This window comes from Pseudorca crassidens, chromosome 1, assembly GCF_039906515.1.
Source record: "Pseudorca crassidens isolate mPseCra1 chromosome 1, mPseCra1.hap1, whole genome shotgun sequence".
NCBI lineage: Eukaryota > Metazoa > Chordata > Mammalia > Artiodactyla > Delphinidae > Pseudorca > Pseudorca crassidens.
The window spans coordinates 69,623,484-69,643,698 of NC_090296.1; positions in this window are offsets into that span (position 1 = coordinate 69,623,484).

Sequence of the window (20,215 nt, forward strand, 5' to 3'; positions counted from 1 at the left end):
ATGCTATGGATTGAAAATGGCTGTACTTTTAAAAAACTAAGTCTTTTCTTATATGAGCATCTTTAGGTATTCAGTGGAAATTAAGTCAGTTGGGAAAATGAGGTTAATTTCTCAGTCCTGAACATGAGAAATTAGATACTCAATCTTGCTGAATTCCTAATGGAATCTGTGACTGTAAATCTTTTATGCCATTACCTATTTACTGTAAAGCTATGGGGAGTAGGGAAGTTTAAATATTTCAGCAATTTATTTTGGAAAACTTTCTTGTGCATTTTAAATTCATAGAATTGCAGGGGAAGGAAAAATAGTTCTCCTGTAAATTAAGTCATGATGCTCTTGATGATCAGGTCAGACCAGCTGATAAGTTCTCGATAGGAATGCAGCACAGCAATCGACTGTCATAAAGATTAACATCCATTTGCTTAGCTAATGAGTTCCATATGTACAGCATATCCAAAGCTCATGCTTTAAAAGGTTGTATCCATTTTTATCATCACATCTGGAAGCACATCCAGTGTGGTATACAGCTGCATGACTGATTTTCATGTTTGTGGTTAGTAATCAGTCTCGTTAATTTTTAGTCATATTCCATATATATTGGTGTACTTGGAAATATATATTATTGGACATCTGGAAAAATTGACTTTTCAGGTGTTTATAAATGCATTTCAGCACTATCCTTCTTTCTCTTTCACCTTAAATGATTTTCTCTTGCTAATTTTGACATGTATAATATCTTACAAAGGATAGTCCTTCATAGGTGATAATGCAATGAAGGTTTGCACAGGGATTGCTTTAAATAGACATTTTCAATTGCAGAAGAGTCACATGACCCCATTTGGTCTTTTCCAGTGCTATTAAAGTAAGAAAAAAAAAAGAAATGCATTCACAAAATGTTAAATTAAATGTTTAAAATTAGCCTTTGCTATATTTTGCTTTGAAATACCTGCATGTGTACTTTTAAAGATGTCTAAATGATGTGTCATGTTATGTTGAGTATCTTCTTTCAAAATAAATCCTGCCCCTCAAGGATATCTATATCCAAAGTAGCTATGCCGTAATGTAGACTATAATAGCCCTTCTGTGCTAAGAAGAACAGGGATAGAAATAGATACTGTATGACTAAATGCTGATTGACAGCTCCATCACAGGCATGGTACTTCTTTAGCTAAACTGCAATAAAGAGACTTCATATCATACCATTCAACAGATAATAAAATAGCGTAAACAGATGTAACCTTGTGGAAAAAAATCGTCTACTCCATTATAATGATAACAAATTGAACATTTACTTTTTAAATATCTTAGATAAAGATCACAAAAGTGTTTATTCACAAGGCAAACTTTCTTCTCAATTATCCTTTTAAATGTTGTTTCTAATAGAAAATAACCCTACATCTGGATACTCTTTAAATACATGAAGGCAAAATATTTTCTTAGAATATAAGAACTTCAAAAATGTAAATGCTGATTGAATGTCTCCAAATTACAGGTTGGAGACAGCTTAAAAGCTCCTACAAAATGAAACTTCACTTTCTAACCTGTCAAAGTTTACTGCATTGATTTATTGTCGGGGGGAAAAACCTGAAAAATTGTTGTCATCAAAAGTTTTCCAAGAAATAAGTAGGATGATTTCAAAAGCAAAGGGCTTTGCTACTCATAGAATCACACATGGCGATGAATGGCATCATTATTATGAGTAACACAAACTCATTATCTAAATGTACCCTTGGAATTACAGAGCCCTCAAGAGCTCCTTATCGGTTGCAAGACTCTGTATAAAAATTTATGGAGTAGAAAATAACAATTTAAGCTCCTGGTGTTGACCATACTTAGTAACTTTGTCATGTATACAATATATGCCTCTGATTTATTTTAATTCTATTATGACTCCTAATAACCATATCTCTAACATCATCAAGAGTTACTACTGGGTCAACTATGACCCACATAATCAGTATATTTCACCTTCCATCCAAATTGATGAGAGATTTGATGCAAAACACATGTGATTATGTCCATTTCTGATTTCATTTCACTCTAATGGCAATACTCATCCATGATCTTTTTGTTAATGCTAAATATTTCTTTCAGCTAAAGTTAACAGGTTCTGAAGTTAAAATTCATATCTGTTTTGATCCACGTGAGGGAACTGAATTGAGACAGAGTAGAAAGGAGTGTAATTAATGGCATCCACACAGAATCCTTGGGACATATAGGGTTTCTGAATCTCTGATTTCAGCAATGCTGTCAGTGTTTTGGCTGGCAGCCTATAACCCCCTTTTAACCTGAGCCCGGCTTACTCAGCAAGCTATGGCAAATGACTGCTGAGCTGTTACTTTCTTATTTCAAAATACACCTCCAGTTGAGAGAGGGACACTCTCTTTTACATATGGTATGGGATTTTGTTTGGGAACTCAGTTTTTCTGTTATGAGTTTTTTAAAGAAATGTGCAGCAGCGGCAGTGGCAAAAAAAAAATCAGAAACTTTGGAAAGGAAAGAGAGAGGGTGAACTCACAGAGACTGAGATGCAGTACTTGTTTTGGCCAGGCACAGAGAAGTTGAGAAACACTGTAGGTGGGCCAACAAAATCTATCATGTAGGACAGGGACGACAGAGTTCTGAACTAAAGTCTTTCCATGTAGTCTGTCATACCACCACCATTCACAGCTAAACAAGGACAGCTTTATTCTACTCTTCCATGTGTTTACATAGCTAAAGAAGTGGTATTAGAGGGTTGGTGAAGAGAGGCAGGGATTATCTTGACCCTGTGTAGATAAGAGGGTATGTAAGGAGGAGGGAGGAGAAAGTAGTGATAAAAGTGATGAGCCATTTCCTAAAGAGTGTTGATTACAAACACAGTGACTACAAATTCCCCACACTGTCTGGGAAACACCTATGCTTTCAAACCTAATTGCTGAATAGTCAAGTAGAACATTCAAGCAATATACTGCATCTATTCATTCATTTCACAAATATTTATTGAGAACAAACTATGTTCAAGACATTCTTGTAGTGTTGTGAATATAGTGCTGAACAAGATGAAGACCTTGCCCTCTTGAAGCTTACAATCTAGTTGGGAAACAGATAGTAAATAAGTAAATACACAATGTATTTCGAGCAGTGACTAATGCTATTAAGAAACATAAGATAACAAAGGGCATAGATACTGACAATATGTGGTGAGGGAGGTGGACATTATTTCTTTTAAAAAAATTGTTTTTAATTTAATTTTTATTTTACTTTGGGGTATAGTTGATTTACGATGTCATGTTAGTTTCAGGTGTACAGCAAAGTGGTTTACTTATCCATATAAATATACCCATTCTTTTTCAGATTCTTTTCCCATATAGGTTATTACAGAATATTGGGTAGAGCTCCCTGTGCTCTCCCTGTGTGTGTCCTTGTTGATTATCTATTTTATATATAGTACTGTGTATATGTTAATCCCAACCTCCTAAAACATTTCTATCTTTTTATATTCCACATATAAGTAATATCATATGATATTTGTCTTTCTCTGTCTGACTTACTTCACTTAGTATGATCATTTCCACGTCCATCTGTGTTGCTTCAAGTGGCATTATTTCATTCTTTTCTTATGGCTGAGTAATATTACTTATGGCTGAGTAATATGTACCACATCTTCTTTATCCATTCCTCTGTTGATGTACCTTTACGTTGCTTCCATGTCCTGGCTATAGTAAATAGTGCTGCAGTGAACATTAGGGTGCAGGTAATTTTTGTATTATGGTTTACTCTGGATATTTGCCCAGCAGTGGGATTGCTGGATCATATGGTAGCTCTATTTTTAGTTTTTTAAGAAACCTCCATACTGTTCTCCATAGTGGTTGTACCAATTTACATTCCCACCAAAAGTGTAGGAGGGTTCCCTTTTCTCCAAACCCTCTCCAGCATATATTGTTTGTAGACTTTTTGATGATGGCCATTCTGACTAGTGTGAGATGATACCTCATCGTAGTTTTGATTTGCATTTCTCTAATAATTAGTGATGTTGAACATCTTTTCATATGCTTTTTGGCCATCAGTACGTCTTCTTTAGAAAAATGTCTATTCAGATCTGCCCATTTTTTGATTGGGGTTTTTTTTTTTTATATTGAGTTGCATGAGCTGTTTATATATTTTGGAGATCAATCCCTTGTTGGTCACATCATTTGCAAATATTTCCTCCCATTCTGTGGCTTGTCTTTTCATTTTGTTTATGGTTTTCTTTGCTGTACAAAAGCTTTTAAGTTTAATTAGGTCCATTTGTTTATTTTTGTTTTTATTTTCTTTACTCTTGGAGGTGGATTCAAAAAGATATTGCTGCAATTTATGTCAAAGAGTGTTCTGTTTTCCTCTCAGAGTTTTATAGTATCCAGTCTTAAATTTAGGTCTTTAATCCATTTTGAGTTTAGTTTTGTGTATGGTGTTAGAGAATGTTCTAATTTCATTGTTTTACATGTAGCTGACTAGTTTTCCCAGCACCACTATTGAAGAGACTGTCTTTTCTTCATTGTATATTCTTAACACCTTTGTCATAGATTAATTGACCATAGGTGCATGGGTTTATTTCTGGGCTTTCTATTCCTTTTCCATTGATCTATGTTTCTGGTTTTGTGCCAGTACCATACTGTTTTGATGACTGTAGCTTCGTAGTATAGTTTGAAGTCAGAGAGCCTGATGCCTCCAGCTCTGTTTTGTTTTGTTTTCCTCAAGATTGCTTTGGCTATTTGGGGTCTTTTGTGTTTCCATACAAATTTTAATTTTTTTTTGTTCTAGTTCTGTGAAAAATGCCTTTGGTAATCCAATAGGAATTGCATTGAATTTGTAGATTGTCTTGGGTAGTATAGTCATTTTGACAATATTGATTCTTGCAATCCAAGAACATGGTATATCTTTCCATCTGTTTGTGTCATCTTTGATTTCTTTTATCAGCATCTTTTAGTTTCCACATTACAGATCTTTTGCCTCCTTAGGTAGGTTTATTCCTAGGTATTTTATTCTTTTTGATGGAATGGTAAATGTGATTGTTTCCTTAATTTCTCTGGATGATTAGTGAAGACTGATCTAAGGAGATGGAATATGAACAGAAATGTAGAAGTTAGGCAGTGAACCATGTAGAGCTCTCAGGAAGAATTTTCAAGAAAGAGTGAATACAAAGGACCTAAAATCAAAATAAATCTGGTTTCTAGCATTAAAGCAAAAAGTTCACTTTGCTAGGGTGAGAATTAAGCATTGAATGAGTGGAAATTGATAGAAAATTAGGCAAGAGCCATATTATGCATGGCAATGGGTTTGACTTTTATCTTGATGAGAAACCATTAGAGATTTCTATGTAGAGAAGAGATATTAAACAGGTTTAAATTTTTAAATGACTCCAAGGATTTTGGTCTGAGCAAATGGATGAATAGTAGCGTTATTTGCTGAGGTGAGGAAAACTAGAGAGGAACACGTTGTGGGGAGGGGCAGGGGAAGGTGAAAAAAAAGTTCTAATTTAGATTAAATTTGTGATGTGTATTAGACAACAGAAAGGGAATGTTGAGTAGGTAACTGAATATAAAAATCTAGAGCCCAAGGGAGAAGTCTGTACTGGTGGAAAAATTTAGACATCAGCAGCATTTAGATGATATATTTAAGGTCATGACACTAGAAGAGATTGTGTAGAGAGTGACTGTAGACAGAAAAGAAAATACCAAAACTGATTCAGGGCTCTCTAACATAAAGATGAGGAGCCTGCAAAGGCAGACAATCATTAAGGAAGAAGTAAAGGAACCAGTGTGATGTCTCATAAACTGAGTAAATAAGAGTACGCCAATAATGAGGCAGTGGTCAACTCTGTCACACGCTGCCAAGAGATCAGGTATGAGGAGGACTGGTCATTGGATTTGGTAAATGTTAGGTGTCAATAATGTCCTGGATAAGGTTTCAGTGGCATAGTATGGATGAAAGCCTATTGGAGAGGCTGAGAAGAGAATTAAGTGGAGAAGTGGTGAAAGCAAGACATTTAGTTGGAGCCTCAGGTTCCTCATTAATAAAATGCAGAACTTGATCCATATAATCTGAGATTCCTTCTATCTAAACATTTTTCACATTTTTATCATGAGTTTGAGCTCTTTTATGTCCTCCATTTTGTCAAACCCTAAATTCCTGGTTCATTTCATTCCCTTCCATTGTAATGAAACATGAGAGAGAAAAAATAATTGGACATTAGCGATTCCCCCCTCCCAGAACTAATTTTTCAGTTTCAGAGGTCAGGTGACATTTTTCATTACCTGATAGAATATGCTAATATTTTTAGGCTGTTATTTTGGATATTTGCCAGTAACAGGAAAATATTTTCATCTCCTGATGCTCAATATTTTCTTAATAAATTATTTTTTAAAAACTACTGCCTTAAGCCATCTCTAAAGAAAAATGTAAAAATTGGCAGCATTGCAAGAAACTTTAAAATATATCTAGTATAGCCTAAAAGGAGTTAATAAAATGCTTTTTAATTCTGATTCAAAATTGGACCAACAACAATTGTTGGACAATTGTTTCAACAGTTAGACATTTTAAATACAATTACCTAGAAGATATTCCTAACTGGTAAAATGAACACTCAAGTCTGTGAATTTTGAAAATTTTCTGAAGGGATTTTCCTTGCTTAGAGGAAATGGCATTTCTTGTTATTTCAAGTCAAAGAAACATATAATTCATAAATAAAAGTAGTGTTATGGAGTAAGTCAGATGTGTTCATATGAAAAAAAAATAATCAATTGTCCTTTTGGTCAGATTGTACACATTAAGGACTTCTAGAGCTCAGGATTAACAAAGCAGTATTTTCTAATTAGCCAGTAGGCTGGCAGTCACAGCCCATCTGCTCTTCCCCCAACTCATAACACACTCTTTCTCTTCCAGCCCTGCATCAAGCTCCTCCTGTTCTCCACTTAGCATCGACTTCCTTTCTGCCCTGCTCCCAACCCATCCTGGTTTGGAGTTGTCAGCTCTGGTTCTTCTGTGACTCAGCACTGAGTTCCTCATACCAGATTAAGTTGAAATCCATTTCCAAGCCATTAACTCTGTATTTGCTTGAGCCAGGAGTCACAACCCCATCTAAACCCTCTGTATTTTCCCCTAGGTCTTGACCCATTCTTTTGTGGAGGTTGTAAGTCCTCCCTAAGTCAGTCACAATAAAGTCCAAATAAAGGTTAAATCCTGACCCTACTTGGATTTGAAAACTTTTCCCACTCCAGATGCACACAGAGAAAGACGAAGCTACAAGGACAAAATCCAATAGAACATCTCTTTACCTAGTCATGTGCAAGGATAGATTAAAGCTAAACATGGCTCAGATCAATCAAAAGTTCAGACTACTGAAAACTGCTCTTTGACTCCGGGAAACTGATGCAGCTTGCTATTAAGTGAAAATCTATGCACTGAGAAAACTACCATTAAAACATTTTTTTAAAGATACCCATCATATCTGATGTGACCATAGATTATGATAGAATCACGCAGTGTTCCTTCAAATATGATGGATAACTCTTATTTGGCAGTGAGAATACAGAAGAAAAAAATATTGCTAGTCTGTTTTGTTTTTAATAGCAAATAGTATGTATGGTGTTTTAATCCATTCATATTCACATATGATGTGTATTTTTGCACTTTTTTCTTTTGCTTGCCTATATTTTAGTGGTTAGTTAGTGATAGTGACACCAAAACAAAGATTTGGCACATTTTTGGAGTGGACTATATAACTCAGCTCCTGAAATTTTCCATCTTACTTTGCCACAACGTCTTAAAAAATAAGAATCTGCCCTACTGCTCATAGCTCTTACACATAGTAAGAGGTTGCACAAGATTAAGATCTAATTATTAGAAGAAAATACTCTCCTAAGTTATAGGAAACTTTGTCTCCCATTTCCTTCTGATCTGACTTTTTTTGTATTTTACACATTGCATCATTTCATACTTGCATTTATAATTTTAAAAAACTATCATTCCCAGAAAGTATACAAAGCTTTTTCAAGATACTCTAGAACATTCTTTACCCAGGGTTGTTTTTTTTCCTTAAAAGAAAAAATCCAAGCTTCTTTTTGGCTGCTCCCTCGAGGAATATGTTTATACCAGCAGGATCTTTGAGTCCTCCTCACTTGCTGCTAGCTGTGATGTGGCAGATTGGGTCCAGATTCTGACTTAAATGTCTTGGGTGGAAAAACTCAGAAGGTGTATTTTCAGTGGGGCCTCCATACACTAAAAGCTGCTGCTTAAGTGGCAGTAAATGTAGCAACAAAATTAGAGCCTGTTAGAAAATAGTTTTTAAAAATGTCTTGAACATGAGCATAAATTATGAATAAAGATTAAGTGCCACGTGCTTATAAACCTTCTCTTTCCAAGCAATGTGATGTGTAATTTCTGATTTTAAAATAAGAAATGTCTTTATTTATTGCTCTTAAGTCAACAAATATTCAATAATGTTGCTGCTCTATTACCAATACAGCCTACTCCTTTTCTGAGCTGGCTAAACTCTAACCTTGCCTCGGTGCTCACTCTCTTTGACCTGCCCCTACAGAGCCCAGTAATCTCGCAAAAATAAGCACTGGCTAATTAAAACCAAAGAAATACCATTTTGGGTTATATGCCAATCAGGCAATAATCTGGTAGTGACTCTCCAGACTTTGACAGACAGAAACATTTAGCTGTGATTGTGTATGATGTCATGCGAGTGAGTAAGGATCGTGTTGTGTTCATCAGTCTGTTTACATCAGGAGCTTATAAAGAAGAAAATCACTTTACTTTGTGATGATGACACTCTCTGTTTGACCTTTCCTAGCACCTGCAGAGAACAGATTATGCAGTGATCCCGTCAAGCACATTCCTTCATACCACTGTCCCCACCAACTCCACACAATGTAAACTAAGTATTCAAAGAAAAGTGTAACTATCCAGGGATATATATTTAAATTATAAAGCTTGTTTGTTTTTGAAGTCTAAGATGTCATTGATTTTGCAGTAGTAGAATTGCTTCCTTCTCTCATTTGAACTTGAACTTTCTGGATTCATTCTAAGGCAGCAATCTAAATGATGGAATTTATAGATACTAATAACTGGTGACATTATTTTTTAAGTTCAGGGAAAAAATAACCTAATGAGAAAGCAAGAAGACATATTTGTATTGGTAGATTATTTTTGTGGTATCCATCCAATAGACGGATTTTATTGAATATATCTACTAATAATTTTCTCTTTTATTATGTATAGAAAACCTGCACTTCATCAAATTACTTCTGCCAGTTTTCTATACATACAGTAAACGATTTCAGAAATTAACTCAGTAGAGCTCTTTGTTAAAATTTGTCATTTATCTATTAAAATTCTTCAGCTTTTGTCAGACAATGTACTTAGCTCTGTAATAAGAGTCCCTAAAGATATGCGTGTGATTTGTCAAAAGAGAGGCAAAAAGTGTATAAAACTCTAAAATGTCAGCAATCAAGAGATTTAACAGACTTCAGTAAATTTACATAGAATGAATAGAAATCTTTGATATTAATAAACTTAGCTCGGGGGAGTACAATAGAGGGGGCAAAGAATGATAATTTGAAGACAATTTAGACATTACTGCTTCCAAAACTAAAAATTTTTATGGATAAATGTGTGATAGAGTTTAAGTAACATAAATGTAACTGTTTATTACCACCCCAAGTTTTCAAAATATTTTTTTCTGAAATGTACCAGTAAAGTATATAATTGTTCACTTAGTTTATTTTCTCTAACAAAGGTTTTAATATTAAATGAGACAAAGTAACACAACATCATAAATCAATTGTACTTCAATTAAAAAAATAAAGAAAGTGAGACAAGGCATATCATATATTAAAAGATTGTCTGGCAAAGAGTGGTTAGGAAGCAGCTTTACTGAATCCCAAAATATGTTGTACTAGTGTACTAGGACTGCCATAAAAAATACCACAGACTGGGTGGATTAAAAAACAGAAATTTATTTTTTCACAGTTCTGGAGGCCAGAAGTCTAAGATCAAGGTTTGATATCTTCTGAAGCCTCTCTCTTTGGCTTGCAGACAGCAGTCTTCTTGCCATGTCCTCGCCTGGTCTTTCCTCTGTGTACATGAATCCCTGGTGTTTCTTTGTGTGTCTAAATTTCTTCTTATAAGGACACTAGTCAGATTGGATTAGGCCCATTCTAATGGGTTCATTTTAACTTAATTGCCTCTTTAAAGGCCTTGTATCCAAAAATAGTTAAATTCTAAAATACTCAGGCTTCAGGGACTTCCCTGGTGGTCCAGTGGTTAAGAATCCGCCTTCCAATTCAGGGAACGTGGGTTCAATCCCCGGTTGGGGATCTTAAGATCCCACATGCTGCGGGGCACTAAGCCTGTGCGCTCTGGAGCCTGCGTGCCACAACTAAGACTCAATGCAGCCAAATAAATAAATATTAAAAAAAATAAAGTACTAGGGCTTCAAGATATGTATTTGGGGGAACACAATTCAGCCCATATGTGTTCTGGAGTTAGGAGGCTTATAGCCAGGATCTTGGCAATGCCCTGAAACAGTCAAAGGTGGGACTCTCCTGCTTACATATGGGTAGGACCAAAAGAAGTCCTATTCACAGATATCAGTGAAAGGGAAGTTCATCTGGAAGATTCTAAACCTATAAATGCTTTGATCCAATCCTTTCCTTTCCCTGAGAGAAGAGAACATTGCAGGGCATGAGAGGAATGGTCAGAAGTTTGGATTACCCTTTCATAGCTTCAATTCGAATCCCACATTTCCCATTGACTACAAAGAGTCTCTGAGCATGAAATTCTCCACGTCCTTCACCTTTTTTTTTCCTAGACCCTTCTTTCCGCGATGCTTTTCCTTTTTCTTTCCATTCAGAGTGCCAACAAGCGTATCACTGTGGGACAGTGGCCATGTTGGTGTGTGAGAGTAGGGCAGGGTCATGCAAAATTCAGTCTGTGGAGAGAAGAAAGATCTTCTTTTCTTTTGTTCATTCCTTAACTGCTTTCTTGAACTGAAATCACATGAAAAAATATATTAGTTAATAAATGGAACATGCTAACATATTTTCCCTTAGAACCAAATTTCTGATTTTAGAAAGTTATGGAACAGGAAAAAGAAAAGAATGAATAATGTTGGCAAAAATTACTCTGGTATTTGAAATTTTATGTCAGCACCATTATCTTAAAAGTTTTACATTGGGCTTAACTTCTCCATCTTAAAGCCTTCCTCTTATAAAACTAATTTATTTGTAAGTGGCTGAACAAAAGTGACTACAGCACCACCACCACTACCACCACCAACAACAAACACACAGAGTTTACTGTGTGCTGGGCATTTTATTTAACATTTTACAAATACTAAGCCTTTTGTTCTCACATCAATCCAGTTAGGTAGATAATGTTATTATGTCCATTTTACAGATGAAGAAACTGAGCCACAGAGAGGTTAATTGATTACCCAAGGGCATAGTAAGTGGCAGAGCCAAGAACTGCACCCAGGGAATCTGACTCCAGGGCCCAGATTTTCAGTCATTACTTTATGCATTAGTAACAGAAAGACATATCCCTGTGACTAGTATTCATGACAAATGGTAATTCTAATTTATGAAACAGGTCTGCAGTGCGATTAACAGAATAGAGAGGCAATTTTTTCAGAAGGAAAAACATTTTAACTGAAAAACTGAGACCATATGGTCAGGAAATACATGCCTTTGCACTAAAGCCTCCCCCTCTGGTGCTGTTTACTGATGTTCTGTTTGGATATTTGCCGACAACTTTTGCATATCCTATTTGTCCTAATACATTGTGGGTCCTTATAAAACAATCAGAACGTAAATTATCCCTGCCTAGATATTTCAAGTCTAGGGCTTAGAATTATAAGGCTAATTTCCTTAATTAGCCTTATAATTCAAAATATTTTTAAATGAAATTAAAATAATTCAAAATATTTTAAATGAAATTTCTGTCTTCTCATAATTATGCAACTTACCAAAGCATTTTATGTGTGTCCTTAAACATGTTTATTGTCTGAATGTTCAAGTTGTTGCTTCACTGACCAGTATATTGGTTATTAAAAATATATATGGCACAAAGATTGGCCTTATTCTTTGCTCAGCGAAGCTATACTGATGGATAAGACTCTAGCTAGTAAAAACATAAAGGAGATTGGCATATAAATTAAGTCTTTCTTACTGGGTTGGAGCTATGTATCAGAATATTCCAGAAGGTTCACTGGCCAGTTTGAGCAGAGTCTGTTACTACTCCATGCATGCCTCTACATTTTCCGGCTTCCTTTGCAGTTAGGTTGGAAACATGTGACAAGTTTTAGGCTACAGACTGTCAGCAGAAAGATCAGTTCTGGTTCTAGGCATTTAGGAACAAGTATGCCTCCTCCATTCTTCTCTATGTCTGCAGTGACCTTAGAGTCTATATTTTCCAGTGCAGCCACTACAAGATGACAGAGCCTTCTACGTACTCTTGCTAATCCACACTGGACATGTAAGATTGATGCGTTAAGCCACTGAGATTTGGGGATTGATTTGTTACCGCAACATAACTTAGCCATGTCTAACAAAAATGAAGATGACTTCATTTGGACAACTGTGGAAGGTGGGGTGGGATGAGGATTTACCATGCCCTTGTATAGGCAAACTCAGTGAACATTCTGTACATATTTCCCACACCTAAAAACACATCCCTTAAAGATACAAAAGAGTATACTTTTTAACTTATTCCAGATTTCCTCTTCAACTCAAATAGCTGATATTTTCGGATGGATATTATAAAATGTATAATTACAGGTACAAACATAAAGACAAATTCAAGCAAAAAACTACTTGGAACAAGAAAAATTTGAGCAAAACTTGCATGGCTTTAACTACCAGTGCCTAACAAAATTTCTTCCTTGCCAATTTCACATTCATTCTATGGCCAATTATTGTGCTGAAGGGTTAGCTTCATTTCAGTGGCTGCCGTGGCACAGCAGCCAGATCCCCTTTTAGGACTCGGGTATTCATTCCTCCAGTTGCCAGGGGTTTTCCCTGCTGAGAGTTCACAGCTTAGTCCCTCCCCAGGAACTGCACCCAACTGAAGACCACTGCCTGCTCAAAATATGCCCCCCCGCCCAAAGTAGCCCACTTCCAGTGACTCGTGAAACGTGGCGGGTACAAAGGCCTTGCCTCCGTTTTGAACTGTGATCCTAGTTTGGAAGCTCCCCAATCTGAATCCTTATTCTTTTTAATTGCCTAAGATGAATGGCCTTATTTGTAATTCTTATTTGAATTCTCACAAATAACACTTTTAATATAAAATTATATTAAATAAGCACTGAATTAATTTTAGTTTTCTAAAGAAGTTGCAAAAATAGTATGGAATTCCTGTATACTTTTCACTTAGTTTTCTCTGTTAAAATCTAAACTGAGGCATTTGAGCAAAAAATCTATTTGAATCAGGAAGCATCCAATCTAGCAGATAGAAAGGAACACCAAGGAACTGTACAAAATAAAAGAGATTTTACAGGCAGGAGGGAGAAGGAAGTTGAAAAAAGTGGGTCAGTTATTGCAAAGTTACTTTCCTTTAGGGGGTAGCAGGGATCTTTCAGGCAGATGGCCTATCGAGTGTTGATCAGGCAATTCCTGACTAACTAGTTTAAGATTCCATTTCTGGGATAGCCAAAACTGTAATTAAGTCTTAGTTTGGGGATGTGGAGCTTAGCATAAGCAACTCCATTTTTGTACTGTTGTCATGTTTTTAACATCTCTAACGTTAACATCTCACATTACCGTGGCATGGTTACCAAAACTAAGAAATGAACATTGGTATATAACTATTAACTAACCTCTAGACTTTCTTCAGATTTCTCCTGTTTTTCCATTAATTTCCTCTTTCTGGTCTGGATTGTACCCAGGATACAACATTGCAGAAGATAACAGTCATTTTTATTTGACAAAGTTAGTAAAACACATTGATGCACATATATGTGTGTATATATACAAATAACTTTAAAGTGATTAACAAATACAGGAAATATTTTTCTAAAACCTATATAAAATAGCATACCATCTAGCACTAACTAACTGTGTGACTTTGTGAATATTTCTTCACTTCTCTGAGCCTCGATCAGCATATCTACAAACAAGATGGGGTTAAATTTGATGATATCTTGGGTTCTTTCCATTTCTTACATTATATGCTTTGATACTGTTAAACATGACATGAAATTTTGCAAAGCACTGTAAAGAAATATTTCCTGTTCGAAAATTACAATTGGAACAGAAGTTTTCTAATTCAGGTAAATGAAGTGGGCATACTTCTCTAACCTTGATGGAGTTCGTTGCAATTTTTATTGTTAATTTGAATTATTAAAAAATACCAGGTAGTTCCTTGAGCAATGAGCATAATCAAAGATTGAGATAGAACAATAAGAAAGAATCTATACAACGAAGAAGATATTTGAAGTAATTCTTAGGAGAGCTTAGTGCAGAAAGAGAAGGCTCTTAAAGGTACACAACTCATTAGTTAAGTATATTTATGTTGGGTCAGCAAAGAAGCACCCTGGATTGGTAGAGCTGGTGATTAGAAAGCCTCAGAAGATGCCACATTCTGATCAACACTTAATTATTTTTTGTAAATATGAAGCTAGTTCAGCAGGTCAAAATGAGAATAATTATTATTCTGAAGAAGAACATTAATTCCTTGAAAATAAATTATGCTAATCTTTAGGCATGTTATTGCAAAAAAAGAAAGAAAATACATAAAGAAGTGCAGTACATGCTTTAATTCAAATCCCTTACATTATGAGAGTCATTTAATGAAACCCTACTTGTAACAGATAATGGTAATTTGTTAATAAACATTACCTTAAATACGAACACTAAATGGTATTACAAACCTTGTTTGAAAAGAAAGACTGTAATATAAAGAGTGATTGCTTATTTAAACATATTCTAAAATTATCAATGGATGTTTTAAGCATTTTCATCTGAGTCTATTTATTTAGAAAAATAATGTAGTGGATTTAGATTACAATACAAATTAATCAGATTACAGTAGAGTTCAGAGTTTAATTTTTAGCAATGAGCGTGCATTGTTTTCCTAGTTTGTAAAAAGCATTTTAAATGTTGCTCCTTTTGCATAATGAAAACCTTATGGAAAATATATATTATCCACGTACCTGTATGTGCAGGTCATGAATTTTTTGAAAGTGAATCATTTGGATACAACTTTGCTAAAAGCTTTCTGTCATTTGGAAATGGACACAATGTTCATGAATATGACGGAATTTTATTTAATTAATAGAATAATAGTATTTATGTGTTCTATATAAGGTGTCCGCAAACCCCGGGCCATGGACTGGTACTGGTCCGCTGCCTGTTAGGAACCGGGCCGCACAGCAGGAGGTGAGCGGTGGGCGAGCGAGCGAAGCTTCATCTGCCGCTCCCCATCGCTCCCCATCGCTGGCGTTACTGCCTGAACCATCCCCCATGCCCACCCCCCAACCCCTGGCCGTGGAAAAATTGTCTTCCACGAAACCAGTCCCTGGTGCCCAAAAGGTTGGGGACTGCTGCTCTAGATAACCTACCCAATCCACAAAATCTATAGTGAAATTTTTTAGGTGCCAGAATTTCTGAGAAGAGTGTGTGTGTTTGTGTGTGTGGTTGAGAGCTCTGCAGCCCTTCAGATGTAGGCATGAGCTTCTTTTTAGCTCTGGCTGTTTTCAGCTCGGAAGAGGAATGTGGTCTTAAGTTATGGCCATGGTTCTTTCTGATGATGATTCTTCTGGGAGAACCTGGAGACGATCGGAAAGGAGTCAGGCTTGCAGCTACTGCTCTGACATAGTCAACCCTTGCAATTCAGTTATTTTGATCAAACCAAATAAGGGAGACCTTTCATAGATTAAATGTCTGTAGCATGATTGGCCCACCTCAATTACCTAAGCATCGCATAGAAACAGTTGTTGGCTATTTCAAAAGGGTAGGTGATATTCAATTCTTTCATATTTGGCTTTGTAATCCATGATATTATTATTTTTCCAGCACATTTGCTTTCCTAATTGTGTTTTGCTTGGATTCATATTAAAAAGAGTTTGTCTCCCCTGAGCACACACCAGCTGGGTAGTGGGAGGAAGGGGCCTCAGAGCTAACCAAGCAGTGGGGCAATACAGCTCTAAGATTCAAAATTAGTCATGAATAATTCACAAAGCAGATAATCCACCCATGGATAAACAAAAGGTACTGGAATCATCCCAGGATTATTTTATCTCCTATTCTGATCCTTAGACTACTAAATTTTTAAAAACTTTTTTCTCCACTGGTTAATAAATATACTAAGATATTTTATTTTAAAAATTGAAAGCTCTTTAAAAACAAAAATATTTATTTTGTTTATTCTTGGTTATATTTCTTGTTTATTTGAAAGAAAGATCTCACAGATGTATGTGTAAATAGATACTAAAGCATGAGGTTAATGTGTTTTCGAGATCATGTGGATGTTGGATTTTCATCTAATTTCCCATTCAAGTAGAAGACAATTGTTTTGCCCCTCTGTGTTTCAGTTACTTCCTCCAGATTGTAGATGAAAATAACAAAACCTTTAAAAGATATTGTGAGATTTAATAAGGTAACATAGGTATATGATATCAATAAACAAAAGGTACTATAAGTCCTTTGACTTTTTTCTTTGCATATTTCCATTGCCCTATATCAGCCTCATTTAGGGCGCTAGAATAATTGTTGCTATAATTATTATTTACTATTCACTGAACAACAGCAGTATTCTTGGTACAACACAACACATAGAGGAAAATGCACTTTCTGTCCTGGGGAGGGGTAGTGAGCTACAGAAACAATAGAGAAATCTCAGAAACACAAATTGCTCTTCAGTAGTGAGTTACTCTATTCAAAACAAAAAACAAAAAATTGTGATGGCTGCTTTTCTGTCCCTCTTAAAAGTTACAAAACTTTATGAACAAAATTAACAAGGCAAAAAAATTTTAAATATATATAATAAAAGTGCAAATTAGTAAATAAAACATTAAGCCCTTATAGTGTAATGGACAAAGGGCATGAATAAATAATTCAGAAAGGAGAGAATATAAATGACTAAGAAATATAAAATGTTCAAATTTTCAAGTAATAAAGAAATACAAATTAAAACAGCAATAAGGTACACAAGATACTTAAAAACTACCTATTTAATTATAAATATTCAAAATAGATATAATATTTAACACTTGCAGTGGGATGGTATAATAGGCCTGCTCAAATACCAGTGTAACAAAGATTATAAAAGCACCTGTGGTATTTGACTTAGTAATTCCATTTCTAGGAACCTAACTAAACAAACTAAATGTCCAAAAATATGGTGGTATTTACAGTAAAGAATTATGTAGTCATATAATAAGTTATTATGCAGTGTTTTAATAAAAAGGAGGATTTTTTTTTAACCCAGAAAAGTTACTATGTTAAAATGTTAACGGAAAAAAATCAGGAAACACATAGAAAAAGACAGGTGCTGTAATGACAGCAAAGATGGGTATATCAAATATGTTGGGTGTGTGGATATTATTTTCTTTATTTTTCCAGCCTTTTTACATGCATTGCTTGACTAAAAGATAATCTTCAATAAAAATTGAAGAAGAAATTTTAATTATCAGAAGTTTTTGATGTCTAATAAATTATTATATTATGAAAGATCAGATCAAGTTCATTTACATATTTATATCTGCGTAGAATAATGAATATATTTAGTGGGGTTTTTAAAAAGTAAATATGATTGTGCCACTCACAGCCTAACTCGACCAGTGGAACTTCCTAACATGGCCTCTGAAGCAGCACGTCATCTGCCCCTGCCTGGTCTCATCTCCAACTAGCCCTCACCTCCTATGTTCACTGTTTACCATCCACACCACCTTCTTTCAGTTTCCAGAAAATGCCAAACTCCTTCTTCCCTCAGTGTTTTCAGGTGTGCTCTTTTCTTCTTCCTGAAACACTCTTTTCTTTTTCCTTAGCTGACTCCGTTTCAAACTTTAAGTCTAAACTTAAATGTCACTCAGAAAGACTTTCCTTGAAACCAACATAAATCAGGTTCATCCTACCACGCCCATTCCCCATTCTTTTCATTCATAGCACTTACTGTAACTTGGAGGGAAAACAGTTTTAGAAAATTCATTAGAGATATTTTAGAGAAAAAAGAACCCAGTCAATTGAGTGAACATCATAATAGTCTCTTTCCCTATTAATTTCCATGCGTTGCAGGATTTTATAAACTATTTTGAGAACACAGCAGTCTCAGTATATGAGAGTATATAATGTAAAAACATTGGTGATTTTCAGTTTTCATGACTGAAATGAGTGCACGCAAAGGAACATTTTAGGAATTATACTTCAGAGATATCCAAATAAATGGCAAGGCCTAGAGGGGGGACATTGAAAAAACTTGGAATCAAATTATATTATCTTACTGTTTACTCAAGATATGTTTGGATGGTAAGATTAAATGCTTTCCAGTAATAGGTAATTTTGATGCCTTAAAGCACAATATTTCCTGTGACATAACTCTCGGTAAAGATGGAATCACAAAGTACTTTGCAGATCCTCAACACGAATTCCACCTGCTGATGGCCATATGCAGTTTTCATGTAACTCAAAACCAGGGGTTTATATGCATAAGTCAATGAAGAATCAGTGTAATACTTGAATAGGAATATCAGCAGTGTACTGAGGGGTTAAATGTACTAAAAAATATGTGTATTATAATGGTGTCTTTCCTCTCTTCTTTTTATAAAAATGAAAGAAATACGAGAGACAGTAAGCTGAGGCAGGTCTGCAAGATCCATCTTACTTATTCCCATTTCTTCTCCCACTCCTATATTCCTATCAGACTTGGAGTTGGGATCTTATTATTGCTAGTCTAAGAGAGATCACCTCTTCATAGTCAATTCTGGAAATTCATTCAACATTAATTTATTTTTTTAATAGATCTTTATTGGAGTATAATTGCTTCACAATACTGTGTTAGTTTCTGTTGTACAACAAAGTGAATCAGCTATATGCATACATATATCCCCATATCCCCTCCCTCTTGAGCCTCCCTCCCACCCTCCCTATCCCACCCCTCTAGGTCATTGTAAAACACTGAGCTGATCTCCCTGTGCTATGCAGCTGCTTCCCATAGCTAACTATTTTACATTTGGTAGTGTATATATGTCGATGCTACTCTCACTTCTCCCCAGCTTCCCCCGCCCCACCCCATGTCCTTAAGTCCATTCTCTATGTCTTTATTCCTGCCCTGACACTAGGTTCATCAGTACCAATTTTTTTTTGTATATTCCATATATATGTGTTAGCATACGGTATTTGTTTTTCTCTTTCTGACTTACTTCCCTCTGTATGACAGACTCTAGGTCCATCCTTAAGCATCCTTTCCTGGCTTGAGGATTACAGTGAACATAGTAAGTGTTGTCGCTGTTTTAATTGGCTTACATTCTAATTAGAGAATCGGAAAAATAAAAGTTACCAAATAGGCTTCCCTGGTGGCGCAGTGGTTGAGAGTCCACCTGCCGATGCAGGGGACACGGGTTCGTGCCCCGGTCCGGGAGGATCCCACATGCCGCGGAGCGACTGGGCCTGTGAACCATGGCTGCTGAGCCTGCGCGTCCGGAGCCTGTGCTCCGCAACGGGAGAGGCCACAACAGTGAGAGGCCCGCGTACCACAAAAAAAAAAAAAAAAAAAAGTTACCAAATAAAATTAAAGAGAAAATTATAATAAGTGCTACTCAAGAAACAGAGGGATCAGATAGAGAATAGTGGGTTAAGCTTGCAGGGTTACTTAAGTTCAGGGCACAAAAACAGTGTGTCAATTATTAATTTACTGCCTTATAAGTCTGGATGAACACTTCAGTAGATTCTCTTTGCTAAGCAACAGAATTCCTTTAAGAATTTTCCCTTTAAATTGAGCAGGATGTTAAGCTTTCCCAGCGGAGGGTGCTGGGGAGATACTGCAGAAAGAAGAGTCTTCCTCTAATTTTTGGCAGGAGGTTGCGGGTGCGGCAGGGGAGAGATGGCTGGTGGTTAGATTGTGACAGTGTGAGGGTATCTCATAGAGCTTGCCCCAGTTAAGGATCCAGAAAACTGTGTCTCTGTGACCTTACAGCCTTGGCTGGCAATAACCTTTCCTCAGCTGTCTGGACCGGATCCCTCATGAGACTAAACAT